Raw genomic sequence first — 25,000 nt, 5'->3', positions numbered from 1 at the left:
CCAGATAGCGGAAGCTATCGACTACCTCTAGTTTTTCACCCTGGAATGAGATAGAAGTTGTTTCCTGTTTGTTTGCAGTCTTTATTGCACCTGAACATCTGCCACAAACAAAAACTAACTTGCTAGTTAACCTGCCTTTGATGTTGCTGCACCTCTTATGTGTCCATAGCTTGCACCGGGTACATCTTATAGAGTTACTACCTACTCCTTTTCTACATACTGAGCAGGGCCATCTACCTGAAGGGGTTTGTGTTTTATCTACCTTCCTACTTATTAGGATTTTGGTTTTAGCTAGGTTGACTCTAAGGCCCTTCAATTCTAGACCTTGCTTCCACACCTGAAACTTCTCCTCTAGTTCTAGTTCTCTAATTTGCAAAAAACAAAACTAAAATGTTAGATAATAATTATATTTGCATAGAGTGGTAAGGATAGGCCGGATCGCCTGAATCTGACTAATTTAGCCACAGCCAGGTGATTATGGCTAATTGTGAGTGAAGTAGTAGATATACACACACACACACACATATATATACATATATCAAAAGAAAAATAATTCATCGTCACTAAAAGTGACCAAGGGTGCAGTAACACCAGCATTACTAGATATAGAAGTTAAAGACCCCCTCAGCCACATGTTCTATTTGAACTGACAGAGGAGTCAACAACTTTAATTCTATATATATATATATATATATACATTTACACACACACACACACATATATATAAATATACATGCTAGGTCACTGGTAGTGAAATTTTTTAAAAAATTCACTACCCTATATTTTATGTGTATGTGTGTTTGTCTCCTTGCTTTGATATTGTATAATAGTTGTAAGCAAGTATCACTATCATAGAAGGGGTGTTATTTGTTTCCAAACATCCATGAAAACATGTCTAGTCTTGGAGAAATATTACCTTGTTTGGAAACAGATGAGGGTTGGTAACAGGAAGAACATCTCTAGCTATAGAAAATCTGCCTTGGTGAAGTCAGTCTGACCCATGCAGGCATAGAGAATTAAAACATTAAATGCATGGTGATGATGGTGATGATGATGATGATGATGATGGTGTTGATGATGGTGATAATGATGACAGTATCTATGTATTATCTTTATTGATTACTCATTAGTTTAATCTTGACACTAACTAATTCAAGTAATTGTTTCAAATGTAATACTGACCTTCAATAACAAGGCCAATATTACATTCTGGCCTTGATACTGAAGGCTGACAGCAGTAATTCCATGGTATGTGTGTCTGCCAGATATAATGAATATTTAATATATCATCACTATCAAAGAAAGATGTAATATTATTATAGTGATTCTTAACTCTTTGTTATACATTAGTTAGCATAAACAATAGATATAACTTATTTCTGTCATGCCATCCTGAATATAACGACATGCCTCACTGGAGTAAAATGTATATAATATGCACTCTTGATATTTAAGGTTTAAAAATCTGGGAAAGAAAGTGCTTATTATACACAAATAATTACAATGATAGATACATAACGTACACACACATACATAGAGGGGTTGGACAAAATAATAGAATCACCTAGCATCATAATTTTGAAATATCTATAAAACTGTCAAAAGTTTGTTTATTTATATGATTTTTGATTAATTATTAGTGTTGCTTAATATGTTTTGCTAAAATTGCTGTTTCTTTTCAAATATCATCAGAGAAAGGTAATTAAAATTCGTTAAAATGACAGATCTATCGGAACTTAAAAGAGGTCAAAATGTTGGTGCTTGTATGGCAGGCGCTAGCATAATGAAAATAGCCAAAATGTTTGGTGTATCAAGTAGTACTGTCACAAAAGTGATGACAGCCTTTGAGAAAGAGGGGGAAACCTCGTCAAAACAAAACTCTGGAAGAAAACCAAAACTTTCAGATAGGGACCGTCGAACTCTTATATGAATTGTTAGAGAGGATCACAAAAGTACAGCTCCCAAAATTACTTCAGAGCTTAATGACCACCGCAAGAACCCAGTTTCCACAAAAACTGTTTGCCAGGAGCTGCACAAAGCCAGATTTCATGGGAGGACTGCAATCAGAAAACCACTACTTTCAAAAACAAACGTTGCAAAGCATTTAGAGTGGAGTAAAAACCTACAGAATTGGTCCCTAGAGCAGTGGAAGAATGTTATTTTCTTGGACGAGTCATCCTTTACTTTATTTCTGACCACTAGCTGAGTATACGTGTGGAGACAACCAAAAGAAGCATTTGACCCAGACTGCCTTCTTCCAACTGTTAAACATGGAAGAAGATCTGCGATGATCTGGGGGACTATATCTTGGAAATCCGCTGGCCCAATGGTTTCCTTTCATGGCCGAATTAATAATCAAGACTATTTAAGGATTTTATCTGATCAAATTCATCCTATCGTTGTGGAACTGTTTCCAGAGGGAAATGCAATCTTTCAGGATGATAATGCACCAATTCACAAAGCTAAAGTTGTTACTGAATGGCTCGAGGAACATTCTAGGGAAGTTGAACATCTTACCTGGCCACAACAGACCCCAGATCTCAATATTATCGAATATTTATGGTGCATTTTAGGAAAATAAGTAAGGAGCCGATATCCTCCACCATCATCACTACAAGAACTGGAGACTGTTTTAGCTGAAGAATGGACAAAAATTCCTTTTGAAACAATTCAAACTTTGTTTGAGTCCATACCCTGTAGAATTCAAGCTGTAATTACTGCCAAAGGCAGTTGTACCCCATATTGAAATAAATTTGTTTGAAATTTTAAGGTGTTTCCATTATTTTGTCCAACCCCTGTACGTGTGTGTGTCTGTCAGTCTGTCGGCCTATCTATCTATCTATCTATCTATCTACTATATATTTATCTATCTATCTACATATCAACACACACACACACACACAAAAGAACATCTTGTAAACAAACTAAGAAAACATGGAAGTGGCAAATGGGTTGGTATTCTACAAAAACTAAAGGAATTCTCAAACACAGATAAGCTGTGACAACAGGTTAGAAAATTGGGTTACCCAATTTTCTAAGTTGTTGTCACAGCCTGTCTGTGTTGGAAAATTCTTTTAGTTTCTGAGGACACACACACACACACACATTTATATATATATATATATATATATATATATATATATATATATATATATATACACACACACACACACACACACGCACATATGCATATATGTATTTGTGTATGTATGAAAATATATATTATATCTGTGCACACCTTTAAAGAAAATGAATCTTGTATGCTCCACTGGATGTGCAATGTCAGTGTTTATGTACGACAGAGTGGAAATGTCTTGAGAAGAAAACTGGGCATAAGAGGCATCAGATGTAGTGTGCAAGAGAGAAGACTGCATTGGTATTGTCATGTGATGCATATGGATGAGGAAAGCTGCATCTAACTGTGGATGGAACTTGTGAAAGAGGTAGACCCAAGAAGATATGGGATGAGGTAGTGAAGCATGATCCTCAAATGTGGGGTTTCATGAAGGCTATGAGAAGTGATCAAGACCTTTGATGATTTGCAGTGCTTGAGAAGACTCGTTAAGCCAGGTGAAATCATAATTGTGGCTGGTGCCGGTGACATGTAACAACACTTGTGACAGTGACACATAAGAAGCACCCACTATACTCTGAGTGGTTGGCATTAGGAAAGGCATCCAGGAATAGAAGCCAAGCCAAAGTCGGACTGGATCCAGGTGCTGCTCTCAGGCTTGTCTGTTCCTGTAAAACTGTCTAACCCATGCCAGAATGGAAAGCAAATGTTAAATGATGATGATGATGATGATATATATACATACATAGATATATATGTATGTATACTTATGTGTTTTATATATATATATATATATATATGCATCCATATGTATGCATGAATATATGTATGTATATACATATATGTATAAACATATACATATCTATCCACACACACACACACGCACACGCACACACCAGGTCTCTGTACAATTTGCCTATGAAATTCTAGTCAAAGTGTATTGGCCAACTTGAAGCTATGGTAGAAAATAGCTGCGCAAGTTGGCATTGAGGAGATGGATTTGAAAACCATGTGGTTGCAAAGTGATTTTCTAAAACCACACACCATAAAAAGGATAATGATATATAATAGAACTGAGGCAGAAATTTACAAATTCGGGGAAGGATTGTAGCCAACTGAATCCACCTCTGTAATTGGTTGGTGCTTATTTTATTGTCATCAGGTTGATTAATAAGTGGCAGAAGTTGACCTTGGAAATAATTAAACTCAGAAATGTAGCATAATAGCACAGGAGTAATGAAATACCATCACTCTGCTAATTCTATCATTCATCACTGTTGTATCTTGCATTTATAATGTAGGCTATGCGCTTCCAGCCAGTATGTGTGAAGTGTTGTCATATTGATTTCAAATTTTGGCACAAGGCCAGTAATTCCAGGGGAAGGGGTAAGTTGATTATTTAACTGACCTTGAAAAGATAAAAGGCAAAGTCAATCTCAATGAAATTTGAACGCAGAACATGAAGATGGATGAACTGCTGCTGTGCATTTTGCCTGGCGTGCAAACGGTTCTGCCAGCTCTCTGCTTTAGGAAGAGTCCTCAATATTGCCAAGTGTGATAAGGTGGTGAGCTGGCAGAAACATTAGCATGCCAGGTGAAATGCTTAGTGGTATTTTGCTTGTCTTTATGTTCTGAGTTCAAATTCCACTGAGGTCGACTTTGCCTTTCATCCTTTCGGGGTCGAAAAATTAAGTACCAGTTGTGTGCTGAGATCGATCTAATCGATTGGTTTCCTCCTCAAAAATTTCGGTCTTGTGCCTGGAGTAAAAAAGAATATTGCCAAGTGTGATAGTTGGTGCAAAACTGATGGTAACATTCTGACCAGTTATATACCACAACCAGTAATATTCTGATCAGCAATATATAAATCTCCTCTCTCTTTCTCTCTCTATACATATATATATATATATATAATAATATTAGGGACAAAATCCAAAATTACAGGCAAAAAACTCAATTAAAATCAATTTATAAAAAATTAAAATTAAATTGAGCCTTATAGATAAAGTAGATATAAAATATATAGTTTTAGGGAAAATAACCAATTATCAAGAACTCATCGATGAAAATCCACTATCACATATAGAAAAATTAATAATTAAAAGCACAATAAATATATATATATCATCATCATCAATATTTAATGTCTGGTATAGGTTGGATGGCTTGACAAGAACTGGCAAGGCCAGGGGCTGCACCAGTTTCCATAGCTTCTTTTGGCTTGGTTTCTACAGCTGGATGCCTTTCCTAATGCCAATCACATTACAGAGTGTACTAGGTGCTTTTTACATGGCACCATCTCAGTGCTTTTTATGTGGCACTTTAGTTTTAAAATCTCAATTCTGTTATGGTGGGTGGATCTTCTTGAGTACAGCAGTGCGCCACATATCTTGGTCCTCTTTCGTCTCCTTTGTAAAGCTCAGCATTTTGAGATTGGCCTTTGATACTTCATGCCATGTCTTATTGGGTCTTCCTCTTTCACAACTTCCCTCTGTTTTAAGTGATCAGCACTTCTTTATGCAACCTGTTCCCATCCATCTGCATCACATGACAAAACCAGCACAGTCTCCTCTCTTGCACACTGTATCTAATTCCTCTTATGCCCAAGTTCTCTCTCAATACACCAATGCACATGCACACTGACATTGCACATCCAATGCACTCCTCTGCAGCCTTCACATTCAGGGCCAACATCACATTATCATACAGCGTCACAGTACATACACATACATCATACAATCTTGTCTTTGCTGAGAGAGAGGGAGACCTTTGGTTGCCAACATAGGTAAAAGCTCTCTAAATTTTTCCCTACCCTATTCTTAGGTGTGTGACAAAGGAGGTTGGATCTCCAGGAGATCCAGTTGTATGAAAGCAGTACTGGTAGGCATGTTGGAGGAAGAGAAATTCAAAGTATTAGAGATGCTTGTTGTTAGTGCCTTTCACTGTTATTTTGTGATATTAGAAGTGGGTGCAATTGGCTGGTAGTTGGTAGAGTATGAGGAATTGCCTTCAAGGGAATGGGACACACTGTAGCATGTTTCAAAAAATCAGACTAGAATGAAGAAAGAAAGACTAAAGAATCTGGCACATTGTTTAAAGATTTTGGAAAGGACTTTATCTGATCCAGTAACTTTGTTAGTTTGAAGCACTTGGAGGTACTTTTGTGTTTGACATGTGTGATTGTGTATCTTGTGGAAGATTTTTTATTTAATGAGTGTAAAGATTTCCCTAGATGGATGCAAAGTGGGTAGCAAATGTAGTGACTTTCTCTAATGGAGTAATGCTTGCAGACATTGGTGTCTCGAAACATGGGTACACAGGGTAGTTGCCTGGCAACTCCTTCACAAATCTAGGGGCCCAATGCTAATCTATGTATGTTGTGGTTGTGTATGTAGGGGCCCTATACACTGCTTTGCCAGTGGGGCCTATAATGTTTTTAAAATGGCTCTGCTTACAGAACTATAATGGTTGAGAAATAGAGGAAATGACAGGGATTAATTTTGGCAAGGGACCAAAAGGAGTGAATGCAGTGAGGAGTGAGTGTGTGTGTGTGTGTGAGAGAGAGAGAGAGAGAGGAAGAGAGAGAGAGAGATAGAGAGAGATAGAGAGAGATAGATAGATAGATAGATAGATAGATAGATAGAGAGAGAGAGAGAGAGAGAGAGAGAGAGAGAGAGAGAGAGAGAGAGAGTTGGTTCAATGCCTGTAGGCATTGTTTGTGGTGCAGATGAGTTCTTGTTTTAGTTCTGGAAATCTTGTTTTAGGTAAGATCCATCTAGTTTGTAGGGTGAGTGTGTGTGTATGAGAGAGAGAGATAGATAGATAGGGAGAAAGAGAGAAAGTGAATGAGAGAGAGAGTGATAGAAAGAGAAAGTGAATGAAAGAGAGTGAAAGAAATGGGGAGAGAAAGAAAGAGAGATTGAGAAAGAGAGAGAGAGAGAGAGACAGACAGATAGATAGATAGATAGATGGATAGATAGATAGATAAATAGATAGATAGATAGATAGATAGATAGATAGATAGATAGATAGATAAATAGATAGATAGATGGATGAAGAGAGAGAGAGAGATTTCTCTTAGGGTTGTGAGTGTATGCAACAATCGATTTCACAAACCTTCAAGGACACTTCTATGTGGTTATTCGATCAGAAAAAAAACCCAAATCACCCTGAATTTACACTTTATCGTCTTAAAAACGGTACGGGCGTATTAGTTAATGGTTATTTCTGAAATGTTATTGATCAGAAACATGCTCCGTTAGGGGTGACTTGAAGTTTAACAACTTGAACTACCACCACAAATTTTAAAATACTGACTTATTTATGGTTTTTTTTTGTTTAGTATAAGACTGAAATAAATGTAAAGATGATGTAGAGATCGTAAATATCTTTCAAATATTCTGTCGATATTTCTCTTTGTATTTCATAAACTCCAAGTCAAAGAAAATGTCATCTTATATCATTTAAAGAGACAACATTCAATTAGCTATATTCAAAGATAGCATTTATGCTTACGATACATGATATTAAGTATATACACAACTTACACTGCATTTGAATCTCTTTCCAACTGAAGGGCAACAACATCCAAACAGCGAAATCATGAAATCATATAAACCAACTTCCAATATTTGTCACTGTACGTCATTGTGTGTATACAATAACCATAGCAACCAGAGCACTACTGGCCTGCCCTTTCAATACGCAATTAACTGATATGCAACATAAATTACTTTTGAATCTCGTCACCTATAATAATTCAATTCACAGCCAGGATGCATTATAAAGAACATAAAATGACGTTGAAGGGAACGTCCTCAAATCGGCGAAATAATGAGAACGTATATGAAACTTTTCCCGATGTTTGTTACTGGATTTACATAGCAACGATAGTATTACCCACACACATAATCCCTCCTACTTCTTTCACACTTTCTTTTTCTGTTTATTGTTGTTATGCCCTAACCGAGCAAACCAATAATCCTATACATTCTAGCCTTGGCTTATCCCGTCTTTTCAGGAATATGTTTAAGACTATATTATCCCATGTGCTTTTTTCTTTTTTATGACGGTAGTGTGTAAGTTGAGAGAGATTCGGTTGCTATGTTTAGCATTTCAAGCAACAACTTTATCGACTCTATTTACTGCTTCCGGGTCATTGTCGCTATACAGAGGTTACTGAAGGAGAGGTCAGGGCGACGTAGCTTTATAATGCCCCCCACCTCCTTCTTGTGCCCACCTTCTACTTAAAAGTTCTGTCTATTCAGCACACTGGCTGAGTCGTGTTACTTAATTGCTTCAGCTCTTCCTTCGCCGGCTGTTCACTCTAGTCATACCACTACAACCATCACCACGATCAAAATAACGCTGTTAAATAATTTGCACACACGCATAAACTTTTTATTTTTACCATCTTTTTTGTGGATATAACATACTTTTTGTCCATAAACGCATTCGTGACTATAAACTATTCTTTTTCTGATTGCAATTATATTGTAATATTTTGAGCGGGATAAGGTAAGTTTTCAACGATCCCCTACCTATTTTGATAATCGTATTGTTGACATTAATATACTTTTACAACTTTAAAACAACTATTATTTCTCATGCCGGTTATTGGTTTTCATTAATTCGAAGATTATTAGCTGAATAATATTTTCTTGTGCAGAACAACAAATGTCTTCGATTATTATATCTGAACTGAAGAAAATACGTTAGATTTTGGCGGGATTTTCATCTAGATTTTTGAAACTCAATTTTCAAAATCGTCCTGTCATGTAAAAATATTTTTAAAGAAATTAATTGCGGGCCCGTTTTATATCTAATTTTATGTTTTTATTTTCCTAGTTTAAAACTTGATTTCTTTATTAGCTGTCTAATTAAATGTAATTAAGCATTTAGATGGAATTAACAGATGTTATTGCAGTATGGCACATTCTTCGATTATAAAATGAAAACATAAATGACAACAAATTTAAAAGTAAATTTGAATTAGTTCTGGGTTTTATTTAATTTTCAAAGATGTCAAAAAAAAAAAAATAAAGCAACAAAAACAGTTTCAAGTTTGTAAATATCCAAGCATTGAATTGATTGGGATAAATTGTATTTACTTTGTTGATCGTTGATTTACGCACGTGGGAAATTTATATTTGATTTCATCTCTTTGGACCAAACAAGGTTGTAAAGTAAAATAGAGTCTGAAAAAGTTCCTCTAGATCGGATCATATAACACAAGACTCAGTCGTGACTGCAATGTGTGAAATGATAAAATGCGATGTTAAGAAGTCAATAAATATTTCATTTCATTTAGAAAATGTAGGCCGATCTTTGTCGTCATCATTTGAGTTTTTATCCTAGATAAAGATCGCTGGTTCATTAAAACATTAATTTATATAAACCATCACACTATTTCTAATATATTCTTTGTCCCTTTTTCTGGCATAATTATGCCCTTTTTCTTAATATTCACCACGTAAAGCTTTTTCACAGTTGTACATAAATAGTCCACTTCCACAATATATATGGGCTGTAACATTAACTCATTATATTATTAAACTAATTATCAACTATTTGATTCTCCTTCCCAATTAAGTAATCATAATTGTTTATTTTATTACACACTTTTGAAGAAAGAAAAAAAATTATATGTGGTCACTTTAACTTGTTGAGATTTCTCGTACCTGTAAACGAAAAACCTTCCTCAAACAACTCCACAAGTTTATTTTTATCCATGCCCTTTTAAAGTTAACAGTAATTATTTACTGCAAAAGTCTTCCTTTCTATTTTTACTTGTATTAGCGCAAAGATTAAAAAAATTAACCTAAGTTATAATCGAAGCTAATGTTTATTTTATTTACAGTTTGTTCTTTTAAATAGTAGGCAGGTCTGCTGTTTTGGCAGTTATCCATTCATTATTATTCAACTGTTTATTTATAGAAGTTAAAAAAAAAATCAAGCTGTACAGTTTATGGTGTTTGCTAAAAGGAAATTTAAAATTTAATGGAACAAAGTCCCAATGAATTGACTTTATTTAGTTAAAATAAACCATATAAAGTTAGTAAAATTGTTATTGTGACTATAGAGTAACTGTCAGTGGAATATTACAATATTATCACTTGATATGAATTAAACCTCGGGTAGAATGTGTAGGAATGATATCAAAAATATACTTTGCCAATGTTTATTTAAGTCTTCATAGATATTAAAATTGTATAGTTGTTTGTAGTGCATCGGTTGAGTTATTCCATATGGCAATTTTTGAAACTTTTTGCTACATTTACTCACACACGTATACATGTGTCTGTTGTTTAGCCCCAGGCAAAATGATCAAGCTGACCTTTAAGCAAAAAACATTCCAACCGTGAGTTTCTCGTCGTCTTAGCGGCAGCTAGGTTTACATTGTCTAACGTGCTCTCCTCTCACTTTCTTTAAAAAATATTATTATTATTATTTTTAAAATTTGGTTGGGTATAATCTGATGGAGATAGCGGCTGTTTCTTACAAGTCAGATAGCGGCGATCTTTTAGCCCAGATAGCTACCACGTAGGAAGCTTCTGAGGTGCCGCAATGTTGTCAATCATGTTTGGAGCATTGCCTAAAACAGGGGTTTTCAAACTGTGGTCCGCGGAACATAGGGGGTCCGCAAGGACAAGACAGGGGGTCCGTAGACAGCAAATGCTTTTTATGGGCAATTTGATTTTGTATATGTTTTTTAATCGAAATCTTTTAATTGACAATAAACCTATTTGTTAAATACTGTTAAAGAAATAAATGTAAAAATATGTTATTTTAAGCAAATATTTATGTATAAATTTCATAAGCGTTTATAAGGGTAAAGCCTGAAATATAAAGAGGTCCGCAAGTCAAAAAGTTTGAAAACCCCTGCCCTAAAATAAATAAAAATTTCTAAAACTTTTTTTAAAAAGAAGAATAGCGTTTCATACATTAAGACGGCATTTTCCCCCTTTTTCTCAAACCTTATGTATCATGAATGACAGTCCTCTGTAAAAATACAAAAAGTTCGCTAAGTAGAACTTATTTGTATTTACTTTTAGTTTTCGAGGACTGCCAGTAGTTTCTTCTTAACTTCTGTTGCTTTACTGTGAGTAAATATACCGACCGTTTTCTTTAAATATATGTATATATTTAAAATTTATTTCAGCATTAAACAGAAAGTCCTCTCATGTATCACGTTTTCTATTTTGATTGTTTCCTGTCAGATTATGTGATTGATTCAAAGAGGTCTTTTTAAAAGTTTAGAAACTATTTCTAGTACCCGACACTAGTGTTTTCTATCAGTAAATCTTTCGCCACCTCCAAATGTCTAAACTACATTCAAATCCAGACCATTTGATATTTAAGTTAATTCTGATAATCGAGCAAATTAACTGAGAAACAATGTTGTTCTGACATTGGATGGTGAGACTCAACAAGTGAAATTGCAATCTCTTCTTCCTTTAATTTTACTGCAAATATTTGTTAATAAGGGAATTATTGTTGTTTCACAGTAGTTGCGTGTCTGTATATTTGTGTGTAAATTGTTCTCAATTTCTCTTGTTATACAAAGTTTGATAGAAGTTTTATAAAAGTTGCGAACTGATCATTTTTAGTACTTTTTTCTCTCTGAAGTATTTACTTTTTTTTTTCTCCAGTTCTAACATAATTAACGGGCCTGAAGCTGATCTGGAGTAGAGAGAGGGCATTACGATTTTCTTTTAACGTTTTTTTACGTTTCTTTTCATGCTGATACACACATACATGGAATGACTGAAAACCCAGAATTTGTAAAACATATCACCTAGAATTTATGGGCGATATATTTTACATATGAATGAAAGCACTTACATTTAAATAACCTATTTTTCTTCGGCGCGGAGGAGCACAATACCTGATAAAATTGGGTTCATCTGGGGTGGTCCATACCTCTCAGTGAAATTTTCCCTTTTTATTTTGTTTTAGATGAGGGTATGTGATTTAAGGAAGATCTGGTTGCTTTTCCGAGCAGTCCAAGCGATCATATTGAGGGTCCCTCATTTGGTTCGCGAAACCTATTGAGTCCCTACGTGGTAGCTCGGCTCGCTAGAAAGAATAGGAGTGACACATTATATAGTATGGTCTGAGGTTGTGAACGGAGGAGGCCTCCGATCAGAACTAACTCGAGAGCAAACAACACTAACAACGTCTTTATATTGTGACGTAAAAAACAAATTCCTAACAAAATAAACAATTTCTTTTTTGAAAGGCAATCTGGAGGAATTTATTAACTTTCAATGCCAGGAAATGTGGTAAACACGTATTCAAAGATCCAGTTTTCGATTACACAACAGTACTAAATAATAACAACAGTAATAGCATTAATAATAATAATTGTAACAATATTAAAAATAATAACTGTCATTTCAAACATGACGTTTTGCTATTAGAAAAAAAAAAAATTCTAAGTTACGTAAATGAATCCTACCCGTTTCAATATCCAAAGTGTATGTACCCTTAATAATATACATACACATTCTATATATAAACTTAATTCATACCGGTATGTGCTGCTATTAATAATTAATTCGCATTTACACTGTTTTTGTTTTATATCACCATGTGTTCTAAATCTGTTTTCACATTTTCTATATTATTTCTAGACTATATATACTGTGCTTGACATTTAAATATGGTTTTGATAAAGCTGAGATCAACTTCATTGTAAATCTCAAAATACCCTGCTGTTACTAACTACTCGATACCAACTCAACTATTGCTTTTTCATGAGAATGGCGCTCCTGAGTAATTTATCTCGAATATCATGTTTTGTTTTTGTTTTTTTGAAACGCTAATTTTTTTTTTACTCACGGGCATATTTTCTCCGTTTTTTATTATTATTATTTCTATCATCGCTACTTGAACAAGTAAGGCGAAGAGGTCTAATGAGGCGGGAATGTGATTGAGGTTGTCTTCGTACTTTCTGAAAAGATTTGAACATTAGTAATTTAACTAACATTTTCATTTACTCGCCACAGATTCATTTTAAATTAGATTGTCGATAATCATTATATTACATATGTTAATACTAAATCAGCTGTATCTTTAACTTGTTTCAGCTTTAAAGCTGCAGTCGTGCTGGAGTTGTATGTTTATTGATATTTCATAAGTTGGCCGCATGATGAAGAATGCATAAATAACTTATTGTTTTCGTTTAACTTATAATAATTACCAGTGAGACCCATGGCAATTCAATATTTTAGTTATTTCTATTTTGTGGCATAAATTTATAGATCTTCATAATATCATTTCATTATGTTAAAAATTAAACACATGCTGAATAACATAAATTCTAATCTTTCTATTCTCTTTTACCGATTTTATTCATTGGACTGTGGCCAGGTTTTTGAAAGCGTAGAGTGATTGTTTGCAATGTCAACAAGAAATGTAAACATTTCATTCAAATAATGACAAGCCTGGAATGCAAACATTCACGCACACACACGCGCACACATATATACAGGTCTGTTTTCCTAATTTACTTGCATGACCTTGATTGTCTCGGTGCTATAGTAAAAGGCACTTGGCCATGGTGCTGTGCAGTGGAACTGAACCAAAAACACTTGGTTGCTTAGTAACTTCTTAACCACATAATCGTGTCTGCACTTATGAGTCAAACTCATAAAATGTCCACCATGGGCTTAATCTACCCTTGTTGTTTCAAACAAACCAAAGAGCTTTTATTAGGAATAACAGACAATTTTCCATCACTTTGTATTCTAATGTCTTTAAGAAAAGAAAGGATACATTAGGTAATGAAGTCTTGGCTACCCTGTGATTGAACAGCAAATAACAAAAAATTCTAATAGCAAAAGGTTGGAATAATTTTGGTCATAAAGTCTGCTGAATCTAACTGATTTGAGGATAAACAGCAACAATTAGACATTTGTTGTCCCAGGCCAACAGAAACACTTCTCTGTGGTTGCTGAATTTGCTTGAAAAGATAGCTATGGCTTCCTTCATACTGTCTTAGAAAAATGAAAAAAAAAGGAAGCATTGAATAATGCAGTCTTGGGTGAGACATTAAACTTTATCCAGTGATGAGGCTCCAGCTTGGGAGTTCATGAGTTAAGTTGCCCCTTAATCACCACTACTCTCAGATGTGCTCAGAATTGGGGTGGTTGTTCTTGTCAAGAGCCTCAAATATAGGTCAAATAATACAAGATGGTCCTGTGACTGAGGCTCGCAGGACTCGGAAAAGGTTGGCTCTTGTATATGTGTGTCACTGGTCACCAGTGTGAGGATAAACCCTGTTGTCACATGAACTAGTCATCCTGCCAAAGGGTTAAATAAGTTGTCTTGAGGGTAAGCTTTGGAGAGCAGGATACTAATAGAGTAAATTAATTAACTAGCTGAAATTAACTGGGAATGCTGTTGTATTTTTCCTGAGAAAAATCTTGAATCTTCAAATTTTAGTATAGAGGTCCATAATTGCTGACACCTGTAAAACTGACTTTGCACATGAAGAGAGATAGTCCTCCTGAATGCACTGTTTGTGTGCATTGAGAGCTGGTTTTGAGGAGATCTGTTTAAGAATAACAGAAATGATACCTTCAGAACCAGCTGTCTTGTTGAGGGAGTTGGAGCAGCTGGAGAAGTTTTAATTATGTGCGTGGAGGTGAGAGATGTGAAATTGAGCAGTTGAGAGAAGTCTTGTTGAAGGAGTGCAGTGTGGATTCAGATATAAAATGGACATTAATTGGGGTAGCCTTAGCCTTCTTACAAGGTCAACTTTATCAAGGAGTGACCAGGTGAAGGAGCATTATGCAAAGTTAGTAAAGAGCATCATAAGGTCAACTTGATCTAAGGTTGACTAGATGAATGACTGTTATATATATATATATATTGTAGAATTATGTATGAAGTAATTAACATCACCACTTTCACTGTCTATTTGGTTTTATATAGCAATTAAAATCATTAAACTACTGAATCTTTTACAATGTCTTGTGACTTAAGTAAACATCTCTGGTTTGGGTTGAGATTATTAAATGGAAATATTTTCACATGTAATGAAAGATTACAGAATGCCCACTACACTCCATACTTTTCTCATCACCATCATCATTGTTGTAGCAACCCACTACTTCTGCTGTTCTGCAAATATACTTTTAATTACTGATTTGATTAATAACAAACAAGTGCAAAATACCTAATGCTGTTGTCTTAAGTATTAGTGTAATTATATTTACAGGCATTTCCTCTTTGATAATTGCTTGTGTGTTTGTGTGTAGCTGTGGTAATTTCAGTAGTTGGGGCTGCCTACTTCCAGAAGTTGGATATCGTTACTATTGCCTTTTGCATGTGATGCAAGAAAATGAAAAAGGGTTCTTCAGTACATCATGCTTTCTCACTCACTCCTTCACACATTCACATAATATATGAATCTAGAAAGTGCATAGATGTAGGTAACACCTTAACACTACACCTTTGCTATTATTAACCCTGTTCAATCCAACTGCAATTCTCTATCCTTATCTTTCTTTTTTTTTACACGACTTCCTTAATCCTATTTACCAATCCCCACAAGTATTCCTATTCTAAATACTATGAACTTATATTTGCCTCTTCCTTTAAGAACTACTTTCATCTCCCTTGTGTACCTCCTATGAGACCTGTCTAGCTATTCTTCCTGCTAGACAAATGTTTTTTTTTTATTCTTATTTCAGATTTAATCATTACCTTTTTTTTTCTTATCCTTGCTTCAACCTCTTCTGGTTGTCATTCTTTCAAGTTCTTGTTTTTATCCAGTTCCTAACCATTCATAGAATTCCTTTCTTTTTTTCCATTCTTTCTCACTTTTATAATCCTCAAGGCCTTTTCACTCTGTTAAATTCTTCCATTCTTTTTTGCCCCCTTAATCCTTTACTCTTTTGCTTGTTTCAGTCATTGGATTGAAGCCAGCAAAACTATATTCTGATACTGACAAAAGCCTCAAGGACTGACTATATCAACGGAACCTTGCCTTCAAGGTTACAGTTGCCTGTATCTTTCTTTCCAACTTTTGGTACTTATTTTATTGACGTCTATACAATGAAAAGCTATGTCAAATGTACATGTAGGATTTCAACTTAGAATGTAACCAAACACCACAAAGAATTTTGTCAGAGGCGTTACCAAATCTCACATCTACTCCCACCTCACATCTTGGTTGTTCAATAAGATGGAGTTTTATTTAATGTTGGTAACTTGATTTTGGTGGAGTTGGCAGGAATTGTGTAAAGCCCTGGTGTAAATGTAATACAGTATTTAGTTGTTTCAGCCTTTTAAGGTCTAGGTTCAATACTCACCAGAGATTGATCTTTACTTTTTAATACTTTAGGGCTTGTGGAATAATGGCTTGATAACATACTGGGATCATGCAACCATTTATATTCTTTTCATTGAAAATTTACTTTGAAGTCTCACCAGTATATAAGTATTTACATATTTAAATTTGTGTTTGAATAGCAACTCAACAAATATTGTGTGTATGTGTTATTCCAGTTCAGCTCTGTCTGAGCCCTTATGATCAAAGAGATTTTAGCTATGACCAACTAATCTTTGCAGAGATTATCAAAGGTGTCCCTATTTTTGTTTTTAGTGTAATTTGAGATGCTGTGCTGATATTTCTAGCAAATCAAGTGACCACATAGTGGCTCCCTCATTTTCTAGAGTGTGAGTGGGTGCATATATGTTACGAGTGCTCGTATTACTCTGTTGCTAAGAAGTTCGTTTTGCAATTGGGGGATCCCAGGTTTGATATTACATAGTGTCTTGAACAAGTGTCTTTTACCATAGTTTTGAATTAACAGAGGCTGTGTGGAAGCCTGCTAGATGAATTGTACCTATATTTCAAAACTCCTTGTTATATTATATCATATTGATTTGGCCTGAGAATTATGTTAAGATGTGGCAGTATGGTTGAGAAGTTAGTTTTCCAACTATGTGGTCTTGAGTTCAGTCTCACTGCATGGCACCTTGGGCAAGTGTCTTCAACAATCCCATGCCGACCAAAGCTTTGTGAGTGGATTTGATTGTGTGTATATGTGTGTATCTTTGTCTAGATATGTGATGGTTGTAAATAACCATCAGTCATACAAGCAATGTTGTTTGATTCTTGTCTTCTGCGATAAATATGTCTGACCATGGGGGAAATATTACTTGGCTTGGAAACTGGTGAGGAATTGCATCTGGCTATAAAAAGTTTGCATCAAATACTGTCTGACCCATGCAAACATGGAAAAGTGTACATTAAAATAATGATGATGTACCACAGATATGTGGAACATTCAGTTAGCCACTTAGATGTTAATTTAACATGTAAGTAATCAACTTGATTAAACAGCTGAAGCTGGTGGCTGATCTATCACCATATACTAATTTACATCCATTTTTCTGTTTGCTTAAGTAAGATGACTTATTTGTTAGATCAGATTGTTTGTACAGCTGGCGACCTCTCCTAGTCTCCTGTTTGCTAACCTAACTGTTCAACCATGAAGTGGGGGTGTTGTTTGCTTTTTGATCTGTAGGGCATTGCTTTAAGAGAAGATGTATATATATATATGTGTGTGTGTGTGTGTATATTTATATATTATATATATATATATATATAATATATGCTTCCCAATCATGTGGTCTAAGGCTCAATTCTACTATGTGACACCTTGGGCAGGTATCTTCTACTGTAGCATCAGGCCTACCAAAGCTTTGTGAGTGGATTTGATGGATGGAAACTAAAAGAAGCCCACTGTGTGTGTGTGTGTTTGTCTGTCTGTCTGTCCATCTATAGACAGATGGACAGACATTATCAAACAGGAAGGGCATTTGGCTATAGAAAATCCGCTTCAACAAATTCCATCTGACCTATTTCAAGCGTGAAAAGTGGACATTAAAAATGGTGATGCTGATGAATAATAGTAATAATATAATAATTTTTATTATTTTACTGGCCATGCTGGAGCACCGCCTTTAGTTAAATTGCTGCCAAGACTTATTCTTTATAAGCCTAGTACTTACTATATTGGTCTCTTTTGCAGAACCACTAAGTTACAGGGACTTAAACACCAACATCAATTGTCAAGCGATGGTTGGGGGACAAACACAGACACACACACAAACATACAAATATATATATATATATGTATATATGTACATATATATACATATATATGATAGGCTTCTTTCAGTTTCCATCTACCAAATCCACTGACAAGGCTTTGGTCAGTCTGAGGCTATAGTAGAAGACACTTGCCCAAGGTGTCATGCTGGGAGGTTTGAAGATGGAGTTGATTATATCAACTCTTGAAGTTAACTGGTATTTGTTTTATTGCGTCCAATGTGGATGGATTTAAACTTGGAACTGAAAACAAAAATGGCTATAACTAAAAATCGCAAGCCACTCAGCGTGACTTTGTTGCCATCCATTCCTCTGATTTGTCTAATTGGTAATTAGAGTTCTTAGTATTGAATTGACACTGGCATGTAGCTGGTACTTGTGTCGTTGATGCTGGTAAAGTTAACTCACAGGATTTGTACTCTTGAGAACATAGTACTTAGTGGTTGGTATTTATTTAGTCTGGCGCTCTAGCTAACCATTTCTGCCATTCCACTACCTTCTCTTTCCCATTTTGCTATATCTTAAGTATTTTTACAGAATGAAGTTCTGTCTGTCTGTATGTATGTATGCATATATATATATATATATATATATATATATATATATACATACATACACACATACATACATGCCTATATATATAATATGTAATATGGCACATTGTGTAGGAGATTGAATTGTTAGTATTTCTAGGCTAAATTGTTTCTAAAACTGCTGCAAAATATTTAGCAGTTTGGCTGCTGTAACAGTTTTCTTTGTTCTTTTATTTATTTCTGTAGCATTTAGCAACATGTTATCTATCTATCAGTTATCTGTCTATCTACCTGTCAATTATCTATTTTGGAAGATAAAAAAAATATACTTTTCTACTCTAGGCACAAGGCCTGAAATTTTGGGGGAGGGGGGGGCAGTCGATTAGATCGACCCCACCACGCAACTGGTACTTAAATTCATCGACCCTGAAAGGATGAAAGGTAAAGTTGACCTCGGCGGAACTTGAACTCAAAACGTGAAGACAGACGAAATACTGCTAAGCATTTTGCCCGGCGTGCTAACGTTTCTACCAGCTCGTCGCTGTAAGATAAAAGAATATAGCAATAACACTTGTATACTTGAATTTTTTTTTCAATCCTTGGACTGTGGCCATGCTGGGCACCACCTCGAAAGGTTTAGTCAATAAAATCATCCTCATTACTTATTTTCTGTGCCAGTGGCACATACAAAGCACCATTCGAGCATGGTCGATGCCAATGCCGGCTGACTGGTCCCGTCCTGGTGGCATGTAAAAAGCACTATTTGAGTGTGGTCATTGCTAGTGCCACCTAACTGGCTCCTGTGCTGGTGACATGTGAAAAGCACCCACTACACTCTTAGAGTGGTTGGTGTTAGGAAGGGCATCCAACTGTAGAAATATTGCCAGATCGGATTGGAGCCTGGCGCAGCTTTCTGGCTTGCCAGCCCTCAGTCAAATCACCCGACCCATGCCAGCATGGAAAGTGGGCATTAAATGATGATGATGATGATGGTACTTATTTTATTGGTGTCATTTTGCTGAACCACTAAGTTATGGAGACATAAACAAACCGACACTTGTTATCAAGCTGTGAGAGACAAACACGAAGACATGTATATGTCTCTTTACAGCACTTACTGGTCATTCTCTCCCTTCTAAATGTGAGCTTCCTTTATAAGAATCTGCTCTGCCCCCACCTTCTCTCATATTTTAGCACCTCATCTCCTAGCATGAAGTTGACCCCCCACCACTCTACTAAGAGTTTGTAGTTTTGTGAGCTGCAGGGCAACCTCACTAGTGCTAGTGGCATAAAGGAAGCACAACAGTACATGTTTGTAAAGTGGTTGGCATTAGGAAGAGCATCCAGTCATAGGAACCATGCCAAAGCAGACACTGGAACATGATGCAGACCTTGGAGCCATTGGATCTTGTGGAACCATCCAACCCATGCAAGCATCGAAAATGGACATTTGATGATGATGATGATGGTAGGTGTGCATGTCTGTGAATATTTACATTCCATGTCTTCACATGAAAGTGTTTGAGCAAAAATGCTGAGGTTATATGAACATAACATAAAATCTGTTTACAAATTATCCTGGAAGACAAGTGGAATAAAATGAAAATCTTTCATTTGAAAAATGGATAAAGTTTAGTGACACAAAGGGTACATGATTGTAAATAAAAATTAAATTAAAAACAATGTGGTTTTTCCAAATTGTTGATTGGGTGGGATTTGACAGTAGGATCTTCTCATTTCAATGTACTTGTTCTAGTGCTCCCGCACTTTGTGAAGGGTCCATGGAGGTCCTCCAAAGTGCAGGAGCCCAGGATCCTTATCACAGGCTCCTTCATCTTCTCAATGTCTTCAAAACGACTGCCCCTGAGGTCTTTGTTCAGCTTCGGGAACACTCAAAAGTCTCAGGGAGCATGGTTGGGACTGTACAGAGAGCGAGGGACGGTTTTGATGCTCATGTCTCTCTTGTCAAGACAGGATTATGGACTGATGCAGTGTCCTGGTATAGGTGCCACCAAACTAAGTAAAAGAGCTCTGGCCTTTTGCCATGAAATCACTTCTTGGACTCCTTAAAAACCTCCACAAGGTATTCTTTGTTGACTGTCTAATCCAAGGGAACCCAGCAGATGTCCTTCTTTGCTATCGAAAAAGGGGGTTATCATTACCAAAGTCTTGGGTCTGGGGGAGCCACAATGCTTCCATTGGGCACTCTCTCACTCTCCGGATCATCACAGGTCACCAGAAACTCAAGTACTCTTGAATTAGAGCTAACAAACTCAACCATCTCCCTGCTGTTACCAACTCACTGAACACCCTAGGAACAAACTTTGCATAAATTTTGCACATGTTTAGATCTTCATGAATAATTCTGTGTACAGTTGCCACATCAACTCTTAACTCTATGCTTATTGTCTTTATAGATAGTCCTCATCTAGAAAACTGTGAATTTTCTCCACCAGTTTTGATGCCCCTCTTCCACATCTCATCATCTCTCCTTTCATACAGACTTGTGCATAAAAGCACTTGTGTTAATATTATTGACAGGTGATAACTGCTCACTATGACCACTGGAACTGCCAAATTATGTGATTTTTGCCATTCCTTGGGCTTCTTAATGGCAGATGTTCAGTGAGGTATCATCATCATCATCATCATCATCGTTTAACGTCCGCTTTCCATGCTAGCATGGGTTGGACGATTTGACTGAGGACTGGTGCAACCGGATGGCTACACCAGACTCCAATCTAATTTGGCAGAGTTTCTACAGCTGGATGCCCTTCCTAACGCCAACCACTCAGAGAGTGTAGTGGGTGCTTTTACGTGTCACCCGCACAAAAACGGCCACACTCGAAATGGTGTCTTTTATGTGCCACCCGTACAAGAGCCAGTCCATAGCAGCCGATTCCCCCATTAATGACATAGAATATCAGTGCCTATTCAAGCACTGGTATCGCAAGTAGTCTGTGGGTTTAATTAAAAAGTAATTAATAGCAACAGAAGCAGTATTAATATCAAAGGTAATATTTATCTCCCACTTAAGTGTTGTGTTAGAACACAGAATATGTAATATATACATACACACACACACTTGATGGGCTTCTTTCAATTTCTGTATATCAAATGTACTCATAAGGTTTTCGTTGGTCTAGGGTTATAACAGAAGACACTTTCTCAAAGTGCTGCACAATGGGTTAGAACCTAAGATGACATGGTTGGGAAGCAAGCTTCTTAACAAAACAGCCGCACTATGCTTGAAAAAAGAAAAGTAAAAGATGGCCTTGACCTGTAAAATAGATATATCATTATCTTTTTTTCTTCTGATATTGTTATAAAGCCATTTATCAAAGATACTCTAACCTTGACCTTCCTATCCTTTTTAAAAGACCCATTATGTAAGTCAAGGATAATTTGGCTGCTTTTGTCATTCCAGTTTTGGTGAGGTGATATTAAAAGTTCATAATTGGAGCACAATTTTGATCATTTATCTCCTTGAGTAAAGCTGACCTGTGGCTTAACAATAACATAGAAAGATAAATGTTAAATACTGTTGTTGTTTAGTCCCTGATTTAGCAGACCTATGATCAAAATATAATTTAGGTCATTATTTTTTTATGACCTGTTGTAATTAGGGCTAATTTATAAGATGTGACCCCTTTTTATTTTGTGACAGTAGGGTGTGATTTGAGAGATAATTTGGTTGCTGCTTTTAGCAAGTGGGGGTGGGTCCATATAAATATTTTTGGGAGTCCATGCAATAATATAGTAAATTGGGGATTCACAATAGTATTTCAAGGGCCCCTGAAAAAATGTTTTTGATGAATGTATTGATATGAATTGCAAGAAACAGGTGGAGAGAGACAGGTGAAATGCTTAGTGGTATTTCATCTGTCTTTACGTTTTGAGTTCAAATTCCGCTGAGGTTGACTTTGCCTTTCATCCTTTTGAGATCAATAAATTAAGTACCAGTTGCATACTGGGGTCGATTTAATCCACTGGCCCCTTCCCTCCCCAAAATATCGGGCCTTGTGCCTAGAGTAGAAAAGAAGATATATATGACGAGCTTTTTTCAGATTCCATCTACCAAATTCATTCATAAGTAGGTGCAGGCATGACTGTCTCGTTAGAAGTTTGCTTCCCAACCGCATAGTTCTGGGTTCAATCCCACTGTGTGGCACCTTGGGCAAGTGTCTTCTAGAGCCTCAGGCTGAACAAATCTTGTGAATGGATTTAGCAGGCAGAAACTGAAAGAAACCCATCATTTATGTATGTCTGTGTCTGTCCCTCAACCACTGCTTGACAACCAGTGTTGCTGCGTTTGTGTCCCTGTAATGTAGCAGTTTAGCAAAAGAGAGCAATAAAATTGATGTGAAGCTTAAAAAAAAATATAACAAGTACTAGGGTTGATTCATTTGACTAAAAATTCTTCAAGGTGGTGCCCCAGCATGGCCACAGTCTAATGACTGAAACAAGTGAAGGATAAAGCTTTAGACTGCCTATGATTACAGTGGAAGACACTTGCCCAAAGTGCTGTGCAATGGGACTCTACCCAGAGTCATGCAATTTGGACGCAAACTTAACTACACAGCAATGCTTGAATAGATACGACAGCTAAATGGATATGGTTATAACATATTGAAGGTTATATTGAATGTTAAGTTTATGATTTGGTCTCTAACATTCTCTATTCTTTTATCCAAATTTGGGAAATGCTGTATGATTGCTGAAATCCATCTTGACAAAATGTTATGTGAATTGATGTAGAAAAAGATAAGCTCATATATATGTGTGTGTGTGTATATATGAGCTTATCTTTTTCCTTAGGCTTCAACATATTTGTATTTTTCTTTCATTTTCCTCTCTTGGTATTTGAGAATCTTTTTGATCTCTTTTTAACTCAAAGGTAATTAGTTTCAGTGCATAAATTTGCAAACACACACACACACACACACACACACACACACACACACACACACACAATATATATATATATATAGCAAGACCCTGTAATGCATTTGTTAGGCTCCAGAGTAAAGGGGATTCATGACTTGCTTTTGACTTCTGTTTATTATTATTATCATTATTATTATCATCATCATCATCATCATCATCATTATTATTTATTTCACTTTTGTTACTTTGTGTTCTAAGGTAAGAATTGGAATATCACAACCCCCCCCCCCCCCACTTCATCCACCTTCTCTTCTGATGAAACTAATTGAGGTGAATGGAAATTCTCTGATCAAAGAAAGCCCAGCAATTGAGTTCATTTCTGCCAAGTTTGTATGATTGATATGTGCTTACTTCTTCCTTCTCCTCTCTATTACTATATCTTGTGTTGTGTGTGTGTGTGTGTGTGTGTGTGTGTATAATATATATATATATAATTACACACACATATAATTACATATATATCCTTTCCCGAGCCTCTAATGACACAATCTGTATCACGTCCTCACGTTGTTGCTTTTTGTTGTTGTTTTTTTGTCTTTTTCCTTTTTTGAACTTATATATATATATATATATATCATCATCATCATCATCATCGTTTAACGTCCGCTTTCCATGCTAGCATGGGTTGGACGATTTGACTGAGGACTGGTGAAACCGGATGGCAACACCAGGCTCCAGTCTGATTTGGCAGAGTTTCTACAGCTGGATGCCCTTCCTAACGCCAACCACTCAGAGAGTGTAGTGGGTGCTTTTACGTGTCACCCGCACGAAAACGGCCACGCTCGAAATGGTGTCTTTTATGTGCCACCCGCACAAGCCAGTCCAGGGGCACTGGCAACGATCTCGCTCGAAAATCCTACAGGAGCCAGTCAGGCGGTACTGGCAACGGCCACGCTCAAAATGGTGCATCTCATGTGCCACCCGCACAAGAACCAGTCCAGGGGCACTGGCAACGATCTCACTTGGCTTGCCGGGTCTTCTCACGCACAGCACATTTCCAAAGGTCTCGGTCAGTAGTCATCGCCTCGGTGAGGCCCAATGTTCGAAGGTCTTGCCTCACCACCTCAGCCCAGGTTTTCCTGGGCTTACCTCTTCCACGGGTTCCCTCAACTGTTAGGGTGTGGCACTTTTTCACGCAGCTATCCTCATTCATTCTCACCACATGTCCGAACCAGCGCAATCGTCTCTCTTGCACACCACAACTGATGCTTCTTATGTTCAGCTTTTCTCTCAAGATACTTACACTCTGACGGGTATGCACATTGACATTACACATCCAGCGGAGCATACTGGCTTCATTCCTTGCGAGCTTACGCA

The 25,000-nt window shown here is 36.4% G+C and overlaps 2 protein-coding genes across 8 annotated transcripts in view; one reads left to right on the top strand and one right to left on the bottom strand.

Annotated features, from left to right (window-relative positions):
* Positions 1–12,046, bottom strand: part of LOC106867260 (uncharacterized) — a 36,935-nt gene extending 24,889 nt beyond the window's left edge. The window contains exon 1 of one of the 2 annotated variants that reach the window (XM_089357893.1): positions 11,918–12,046. The gene's annotated coding sequence lies outside the window, so the exon portion shown is untranslated. Of the gene's footprint in view, positions 1–7,620; positions 8,237–11,917 lie in introns of those variants that run through there. The other variant, XM_089357892.1, reaches the window with a different exon arrangement.
* The window catches only part of LOC106867264 (uncharacterized), a 95,166-nt gene continuing 78,562 nt past the window's right edge, over positions 8,397–25,000 (top strand). For 2 of the 6 annotated variants that reach the window (XM_014912085.3, XM_014912081.3), the window contains exon 1: positions 8,397–8,590. The gene's annotated coding sequence lies outside the window, so the exon portion shown is untranslated. Of the gene's footprint in view, positions 8,591–11,036; positions 11,175–12,210; positions 12,609–12,708; positions 12,851–25,000 lie in introns of those variants that run through there. The other 4 variants (XM_014912083.3, XM_089357891.1, XM_014912082.3 and 1 more) reach the window with 4 other exon arrangements.

The sequence above is a fragment of the Octopus bimaculoides genome, chromosome 9 (assembly GCF_046866305.1).
Source record: "Octopus bimaculoides isolate indiv1 chromosome 9, ASM4686630v1, whole genome shotgun sequence".
NCBI lineage: Eukaryota > Metazoa > Mollusca > Cephalopoda > Octopoda > Octopodidae > Octopus > Octopus bimaculoides.
Note: the sequence above shows the minus strand (reverse complement) of the source record. Positions and strands in the feature narration are given on the sequence as shown.